The sequence below is a fragment of the Cibotium barometz genome, chromosome 23 (genome assembly GCF_041138505.1).
Source record: "Cibotium barometz isolate CiBa-2024 chromosome 23, ASM4113850v1, whole genome shotgun sequence".
NCBI classification, from domain to species: Eukaryota; Viridiplantae; Streptophyta; class Polypodiopsida; order Cyatheales; family Cibotiaceae; genus Cibotium; species Cibotium barometz.
In genome coordinates this window covers 24,256,848-24,265,395 of record NC_141068.1, presented here as the reverse complement: position 1 = coordinate 24,265,395, position 8,548 = coordinate 24,256,848, and the positions used below count along the sequence as shown (strand labels likewise).

Sequence of the window (8,548 nt, the reverse complement as noted above, 5' to 3'; positions counted from 1 at the left end):
AAGTAGAGACCAGAGAAAAAAATGCAAGCCTAGGAAGAACGTGTTGTACAGGAACATGTAAATCATTCCTTGCCCTTCCATCTAACAAATATGAACCAAACAACAATGTTTCTCCTAGCAACATGGATAGAAACAAAACCTTGGACCACAAGCTACACATGTAGAGATCACTGCAACAGCGGACTCGGATTGCACAGGCACATCAACAACATATTCTATCAAACAAGAGAATGCACCAAATAATAGATAGGGTTAAGGGGAAGCATTGCTCAAAGCATGTGGTGACAAGTTCCATAGACACACAAGCCATGTTGCTTGTCCCTGCAAAGACATCAATAACATCTCCTTCTTCGGTAAAAACTTGCAACATGAACCTAGAACCCAAAAACTTGCAACATGTTCCTTGTTCATAATCCAAGTTCTCCTCATCTTCAATATGTTCATCTCTTAGTGAGGTCTCAATGTCTTTCTCAAGGTTCAAGCCCCTATTTCTGGCTAGTTTTTCCAAGCCCTTCTCATTTTCATCTTCTTTGTTGAAGACTGGTCTTCTAGCTTTCCTTTTTGCTTTTGAGTATAGCTTTGAAAGTCTTAGGTAAATAATAAAAAAGTGCCTATCGATACTAAATGATGTTCTTACAATTGTTACAAAAGTATAATGAAGTAGCTACCTTTATGTAAGCCTTCTTCACTTTGATGAACCTTTCTAGAAGACACCATGGTGTAACTACAACCTCCGATTGTGTGAGGCCTCCTTTCCACCACACGTCTAGAAACATGGTCTATGGACCCTAGTTGCTACATTCAAGTGGTAGCTCATGACGCTTTCCCTCAACATGCATTTTATGCAACCACCTAAAAATGGTAATGCCAAGTAAGAACATGCTTCAAATACATGGAGACATGCCAAAAAAACATCAATACTTTGAGATTACCTATACACAAGATGAGGTACTGACATTTGAATTTGTGGAGCAGCTAGCCCTTCATCTCACTTACAAGTTCTACAAATGCCTCATTGAAATGCAACTGTCGACAAGACCTAAAGTACTTAACTACATCACTTAAAACTGGTACTTCCCTTGAATCAACATCCACATCAAGTTAAATAACTAAATCACATGCAAGGTCTATCATTTGGGACAAGTATGTTTCCACAATGCAAACAAGAAAGTAAATGCCTTTAAGGAAAATTGTGTAAGAGGACAAAATAAAGAGAACAAACATGTTACTTACTCTAAGTACAAATCGAGAGAGTATTGACATTGGCATGTTGTACCATTGTTTTGCTCTAGTCAATCTCTCTTGTGCTAAGTTTGGTTGATCCATTCATTTTATTGCTCACTAAAATAGCGCATAAGAGTATCCATTCTAGATTGACCAAACTTTTGCATGAGAAAGATGTCATTGGCAAGAGTATGCGGCACATGAGTATGAACCAACCTATAGGAACATCAACATATTTGTTGACTATGTTTTTGCATGTACATGAAACAAAGGGAAAAACTTTGTGGTTTTGTACCTATTTACTTTTGCAAGAGCTAGAAGGACCTCTCCATCCTGAGATGAGCATCAAAGGAGAGAAACTTACATCTTACTCGTACATGTCTTTTGTTTTTGTTTTCCTTCCACACTATAAAAGGAAAAACAAGCTATGAGCACAATTCTTCAATTATTTATGACATTATGATAAGTAAAAGAAACTAAAATCTTATGTGTACTAATTTGGTTTCCCCATGCCTTCAGCCTATGGTTTCCATCCCATACAAGGAACTTCTTTCCACTTAGATGTGTCGACTATGGCTTTCTTATAAGATCAGCCTCAAACTCTTCATTTACACTCTTCCAAACTGGCCCCCAACTGACAACATCATCATCTGATATTAGCATTTTTGGTTACCTTGGCCTACTCAATGACAAAAGAAAGTCTCCCCTCGTTGGATCATAACCCTAGGAGTTAAACTTGGAAGCCAAAAGTGCAATATTGGTAACTTCCAAAATTAAGTATAGGACAACATAAAGGGACATAAGGTGGCTCAGTTTCAGCCCGAATAGTTATAGAATCCATAACATCCTCTAATATGTCCATTTGAATGTGCCTCCCAAATTATGCCACCTTTGCATCATTTTTTTCATGTTTGTGGTGGACTAGAAGCATTATCTTGATGTTCAATGAGTTGGTGACTACCTAATCCTTCACCAAATGATCCCAAACTTTCTGGAGGTAATTCATGAATAACACTTTGTTGTACTCCTTGTTTGAGAGCTTTGGGTATGTTCTTCTTGCACTTCACGGATAGGGTGAAGTAGGGTAGAGGTGTGAGCTGAGGAGACCTCTAATTGCTCACCATGTGGATTTGTAGCTTTATCGACCTTTGCATTGGGACCTGAGGGGGTATCAACCACCTTGGCTAGATGTAGACATCTGCCAAAAAATAATAAGATTCAAATTTAAAACTCATCAAAGTTAATAAGGTTCAAATGCACTCAATGACATTAATACATTACTTGGGCATTAGAATCCCATCATATGTTTGTAGTGTAGAATCAAATATCCCATCATAGGTATGCACCTACTCTACCCTAGTGCATCCCTACCTTTCTATACAGCATTAGTGATTAGCATTTCTGAATCAGCATTGACTATCATTCATCTATAGTAGTTCTTGCAAATAATCCCTACCTTTCTATACATCATTAGTGATTAGCATTTTTGAATCAGCATTGACTAGCATTCATCTACAATAGTTTCTACAGTAATGTTGCTGCATAATTACAAACCACTTGGATTAACCTTTCCACAAAGTTTCGAGCAGCTTAGTAGGCCAAAAGCCAAGTGCCGGACGTAATCAAAGTCGTGGCTAGAACCATTAGGACAAGTGCAAGGCTGAACCCCAATTTTAAGGGCAACAAAAAAACCCATTTTTGGTGTGTTGCAACCAAAATAACCTATTTTTGGTGCATTTTCACATCAAGCAGGATATGGCAGTCAGCCAGGTTTCCCAAAGGTAGGGTCAGACAAAAATAGGGAATTTTTCCCTATTTTTTTGCCCTGGTCTGAGAAGTGTAGGGCTAGGTGACTACATCATGAAGGGGTCCCCCAAAAAACTATGGAAAGGATCCTTGCATCTAAAGTGAAGACATCAGCCTTCAACCACTCAAGTAAGGAGATCAAGAAGCCTAAGAGATGTCCAGACCTGCAAGAATCATCAATCTTCTGCTACGCATGTAACAATATCCTTCTGGACTCTATAATTCTCTATATCTTGAAATGAATTGCAGTGACATCTTTATGAAAAAAACTTCTTCCAATTCTTTTTGTACCAACCACACACCCAAACATGGCTACAAACTAGGGTGCCATGTCCTTCTCATTCCCCTTTCCCCTTTTTCTTAGCTGGTCTAAGATTCCAATATTTTTGCTGACTTGATTTCCCCTTTGGTTGCCTGCCCCACAATCTCATTCGCCCATGCAATAACCTGTGAATCAAGCTTACTATCTCACAACCATTTTCTACAAGCTTGCCTCACAGTAATCTCTATCTGTATGCTTAATACTTGACCCTAGTCGTCCCCTTAGTAATATTATAGGTTAACGCTAGTAGTGCATGCCACCTGTTAAGTCCATGGGACGCTCCTGCCCTCACCTTGCTAGCGGGCGAACATCACCACTGCCACAAGGTATGCGCACACAAGGTTTAGAGAACCCACAATTTTGTAGGTGTGTTACACATGAGCTTCTAGATAGGTTCCGCCACACCAAACACCAACCTTTCCATACAAGCACCTTTTGTTTTTGTTTTTCTTCCACACTATAAAAGGAAAAACAAGCTATGAGCACAATTCTTCAATTATTTATGACATTATGATAAGTAAAAGAAACTAAAATCTTACGTGGACTAATTTGGTTGCCCCATGCCTTCAGCCTATGGTTTCCATCCCATACAAGGAACTTCTTTCCACTTAGATGTGTCGTTGACTATGGCTTTCTTATAAGCTCAGCCTCAAACTCTTGATTTACACTTCCAAACTGGCCCCCAACTGACAACATCATCATCTGATATTAGCATTTTTGGTTCCCTTGGCCTACTCAATGACAAAAGAAAGTCTCCCCTTGTTGGATCATAACCCTAGGAGTTAAACTTGGAAGCCAAAAGTGCAACTGTTCTGAATGGAGGATTAAGTATAGGACAACATAAAGGGACATAAGGTGGCTCAGTTTCAGCCCGAATAGTTATAGAATCCATAACATCCTCCAATATGTCCATTTGAATGTGCCTCATTTTTTCATGTTTGTGGTGGACTAGAAGCATTATCTTGATGTTCAATGAGTTGGTGACTACCTAATCCTTCACCCAATGATCCCAAACTTTGTGGAGGTAATTCGTGAATAACACTTTGTTGTACTCCTTGAGAGCTTTGGGTATGTTCTTCTTGCACTTCATGGACAGGGTGAAGTAGGGTAGAGGTGTGAGCTGAGGAGACCTCTAATTGCTCACCATGTGGATTTGTAGCTTTATCGACCTTTGAGTTGCATTGGGACCTTAGGGGGTATCGACCACCTTGGCTAGATGTAGACATCTGCCAAAAAATAATAAGATTCAAATTTAAAACTCATCAAAGTTAATAAGGTTCCAATGCACTCAATGACATTAATACATTACTTGGGCATTAGAATCCCGACATATGTTTGTAGTGTAGAATCAAATATCCCATCATAGGTATGCACCTACTCTACCCTAGTGCATCCCTACCTTTCTATACAGCATTAGTGATTAGCATTTCTAAATCAGCATTGACTATCATTCATCTCTATAGTAGTTCTTGCAATAATCCCTACCTTTCTATACATCATTAGTGATTAGCATTTTTGAATCAGCATTGACTAGCATTCATCTACAATAGTTTCTACAGTAATGTTGCTGCATAATTACAAACCACTTGGATTAACCTTTCCACAAAGTTTCGAGCAGCTTAGTAGGCCAAAAGCCAAGTGCCGGACGTAATCAAAGTCGTGCCTAGAACCATTAGGACAAGTGCAAGGCTGAACCCCAATTTTAAGGGCAACAAAAAAACCCATTTTTGGTGTGTTTGTTGCAACCAAAATAACCTATTTTGGTGTGTTGCAACCAAAATAGCCTATTTTTGGTGCATTTTCACATCAAGCAGCATCTGGCAGTCAGCCAGGTTTCCCAAAGGCGAGGTCCAGTGTCGGACCGAAAATAGGGAATTTTTCCCTATTTTTTTGCCCTGGTCTGAGAAGTGTAGGGCTAGGTGACTACATCATGAAGGGGTCCCCCAAAAAACTATGGAAAGGACCCTTTGGGTTTCTCATTATTCGTCTCATCTAAAGTGAAGACATCAGCCTTCAAGCACTCAACTAAGGAGATCAAGAAGCCTAAGAGATGTCCAGACCTGCAAGAATCATCAATCTTCTGCTACGCATGTAACAATATCCTTCTGGACTCTATAATTCTCTCTATCTTGAAATGAATTGCAGTGACATCTTTATGAAAAAAACTTCTTCCAATTCATTTTGTACCAACCACACAGCCCAAACATGGCTACAAACTAGGGTGCCATGTGCCTATCTAGGTGCTACGAAGACCTAGCCTATCTAGGAACCCACAATTTTGTAGGTGTGTTACACATGAGCTTCTAGGTGGTGGACATGCACTAGATCCCACCATCTTGACATTGACATAAGCTCTTGGAAGGGGATGCTTTAGCTTGGCCACATATCAAACAGAAGTATTCAAAGGTTTTGGAGGAGTTTGACGTTGCCTGATACGCTTAGCACCAACATGTAGCAACTATGGGCTCTTACTTTGGTTGAGTGCTTAGTGATTGAGACAATGTTCTCAAGCATGGCTCAGATCACTCATGAAATCTGACCACACATGCATTCAAGTGCACATGGTTGCACATCCTGTGCATTACATTGCATGCAAATCGGAGCCCGTCCTCTTCTTGAGATGGACAATAGCCCCACAAAGGTAAAAAAGGCACAGATATAAGGCAGGTCTTCGCACTGCCAGGACCGGGCCTGTCTGTGGGTGCCGGAGCTCAAAGAACCGCGCCAAAGGACTGAAAGGGTAAGAGTACTCTCACACACCAGTTTACTTGCCAGGTCTATGCTGATAAGGCAGGTCTTTGTTCCACGAAGACCTAGCCTGTGTGTCTCCATATGCAAGAAAATTAGGGCAAAGAGAGAAGACATGGCCTGCATATCTCGATGCGCCAAAAAATTAGGGCAAAGAGGCACAATTTTGCTCGATCTTGACGACCACGGTTGAGAACGGTGCAATGAAAATGAGAAAGAAAGATGAGCTTACCTCCACAATTTTCCTGAATCTTGACGATAGGGTTAAGAAGGTTGCAATGCAAAAGAGAAATAAAGATGAGAGAAAGAGGAAAAGAGATAAGATAGTAAAGGTTCAAAGAAAGGCTAGTCCCAAAAAAATGATGGGCACCATTATTGGTCCACATATGGACTTAGTATGTTAACGGTCACTTTTCTTTAAAACTTACAATTATGCACCTTTAAGAATGACGGCTACATCTTCATGGCTTTGGTGTGACCGGTTTGAATTTCATGCCCACAAGTGTGAAAACGTGGATTTCATTTTTGCATCTAAAACACCTTCCTACCCATCTACTTTGCTTTCTTCAACACGAGAGAGAGCTTCACTCACTATGGCTTCCTTTGCTACTTTGGTTTTAGGATATTGAACTTGACCCCCACTAACTAGAGGTTCTTCTTCATGATGGTGGAGAATGTTTGGTAAGCAACAAATATCTGGCTTCCAAACTTCCACCCTCTAAAATAGTGGTCAGTTTAGGTGCAGTTGTTCAAGATACCTATGGCAACAAGGATGTAGAAATTCCATTGCAAGAGCATTTTGATGTGGAGGGTATTTGTCACTATAACCTTAATATTGGTTTGTCAAGCTCATACCTTGTAATAGTAAGTGATATTCATAGTAACAACATAGAAAGCCTTTCTCAATGCTCTTCAAAATCACCAATTAGCATTCTAGTTGATGAGATGCATGTAGGGTCAAGGACTGGAGGGCCATTGGTGGACATAAATACGTCTTTTCAGGGATTTACTTAGAAAATTATATCTTATCAATGGGAGCTATATTTTTGCATTTCTCTTCTGACGCATGTCTTCATGAATGTGGAAACCTTAAATATAATTGAAAAATCACCATAAGTAGAGGTATATCTAGCATTATAATCCGAACGGGTTACGAATTGACAAAGTAGGTTTCTACGTAAAGGAAAAAGTTTATCTTCTTGACTCATTAGAAATTTCTCCTAAACCTTACATAGTATTTAAGAGATGAGAGAGAGATTTTTCATGATTAAAAAATTATTATATGAATAATTAATTCAATTAAATTTCCTTCTTAGAATCTCTTTTAGTGTTAAGTCCTAGAATATGACAGTAGGGTGAGCATATATGGTGATTTAGTTTAGTTTTACTAATAAATCAATGTCTCCACTAAAGTAATTGGTGAAGAATTCATATCTAAACATTTTAATTTATTTAGAAAACAAGGTGATGGTCTAAACTTTCGAAATTGCATGATAACAAAACAACGTATATGAACCCTTGCTTATATTTGAATCATCTAGTAAGAAGCTTATGAAAATAATGTTTATTATTATATAAAATGACTAGATATTCCACTTAAAGCCTTCTAAGATGTTTAAAAATGCATGAAACGGTCCCTTATTCTATAGTAATAAATATGGTTCAAAATTTGTAGACTTTTGTTTAAAACATAGTGCTTAAAAGGATAGGCGTACATGTGATTGTCTCTCACAAAATGCACCACACAAAATGCACCAACAAACAATAACATTGTAGAAAATATGTGTAGTACAATATTTGGTCCTAGTTTATAATTATTTAATTAGCTATAAAAATCCTAAAAGTTAATTTTTTTGAGATAGCTAAATACCTTAGAATTTTCATTAAGAATTAAAGTTTGGAGTTCTAATTGAATTTTGAGCAGCCTAACAAGGATTGTATTACACCATATATATATTTCTGAACAACCAATGCACATCTAAAATCTTTGGAAAGCAATGAGAAATTGGGTAAATAAATCCTTTTATCCAAATATGGTCCAAATAGCTCTGTATTACGATTGTAATTTAGCTTTTGAGTTCTTATGGAATTGAAAAGCCTAGAAGTAAACAATGTGATCCCAAAAAATCCCATTTTTTCTTCAGTGTGTACTTGATGATGTGAAAAAAGGAAACCTTTGATTTTCACTATCCATGTGTTCCAAATAATTCCATAAAATTGGTCAAAATAAGGACATAAATATGTCCTTTTTGTCCTATTACCAAACTAGTGTTAATATTATTTTTTTGAGTTTTACTTGACTGGTGGACTCTACGTGTCCATTAAGTTCCTAATACTATGTATGACAGAGATTTTGGTTCTGAGTTCAGATATTATATCATTGAGGAAATGTCCTTCTTGGTCACTCATTAGCTCCACCAAACATCCAAAACTTGTCATGCAGAAACT

At 38.2% G+C, this 8,548-nt stretch overlaps 1 long non-coding RNA gene across 2 annotated transcripts; it reads right to left on the bottom strand.

Moving 5' to 3' along the window:
* Positions 1–257: 257 nt before the first annotated feature.
* Positions 258–6,430, bottom strand: LOC147625766 (uncharacterized). 2 transcript variants are annotated; one of them, XR_015268730.1, is made up of 4 exons: positions 6,333–6,430; positions 3,892–4,578; positions 2,346–2,422; positions 258–1,630 (listed from the first exon to the last, which is right to left on the bottom strand). It is a non-coding gene; the product is annotated as an uncharacterized LOC147625766 (long non-coding RNA). The 2 variants fall into 2 exon arrangements; XR_015268729.1 differs by lacking the exon at positions 258–1,630 and having other exon boundaries at positions 1,641–2,422.
* Positions 6,431–8,548: the final 2,118 nt, after the last annotated feature.